Consider the following 1,034-nt stretch of genomic DNA (forward strand, 5'->3'; position numbering starts at 1 on the left):
ATCGCAATATAAACTGGAATTTGTCACATATAATTTATAGCAGCAATTGTTTGTTCAAAAGCCAGATGGCGGAATCAGCTTTGATTAAACAGAGAAATACAATGAACCTTTCAAAAGGAGCCTGGGACTCAGATATTATAGATAAAATCTTCCTCCAACCAGAGATTAAGAAGATTAAGGAGAAGTGATCAACTGGAGTGACGTAATGGATGACCGATGGACCTTCTGGTACAAATACTGCTTTTCTGTAACTCTTTCTCATTCATTACTTGCCTGAAGAGAAAGACAGTTGGTCTCTGAAATATAGCATTTACTTTCTACATTTTGGTGTTTTTATGGCTCCACATATCTGAGATATATATGTATATATATATATACATATATATATATATATATATATATATATATATATATATATATATATATATATATATATATATATATATATATATATATATTCTTACTCCTGAAGGTGGGGGAAAAGGAACTTACCAAAAGGATGATGTAAATCTGACTGTATCACCTCCAAAAGTAAAAATAATAAGAGGGAACAGGGGCTGAAGGCCCTACTTTAGAGGGATTCTGGAAATAAACTCTTAGGGTATCTAAATTATATGTATTTACAATAAAATATCAGAAGATAAGGAGGAATAAAGCAGGCCACTTGGGTCCCACTGCAGCACATACAATGAATAATAGATGTTAACTGGGTGCCAGGAATTACACTCCAAATGGCACAGTTCTTATAAGAATTACAATGGGAATTTCCTCAGTGCAACCAGCAACCATACAGTTGTGGCAGAGGGTTTAACAGCGGCAGGTTTTTCTGCAACAGAGAAAGGCATACGATCAGTGGGTGAAGTAACAGAAATCCTGTTTCATAAAACACTACTGAATAAACTTACAACACAAGTTTATTATGACAGGTCAGGTCTATGTAAGAATTGCGCGTTGAAACAGAAATGTTTAGGAGAAGTAAAAGATAAGCGATTGAACAACCTCAATTCCTTACTGTACCTTAATTCTGAAGAGAT

The sequence above is a fragment of the Macrobrachium rosenbergii genome, chromosome 12 (genome assembly GCF_040412425.1).
Source record: "Macrobrachium rosenbergii isolate ZJJX-2024 chromosome 12, ASM4041242v1, whole genome shotgun sequence".
Classification (NCBI taxonomy): domain Eukaryota; kingdom Metazoa; phylum Arthropoda; class Malacostraca; order Decapoda; family Palaemonidae; genus Macrobrachium; species Macrobrachium rosenbergii.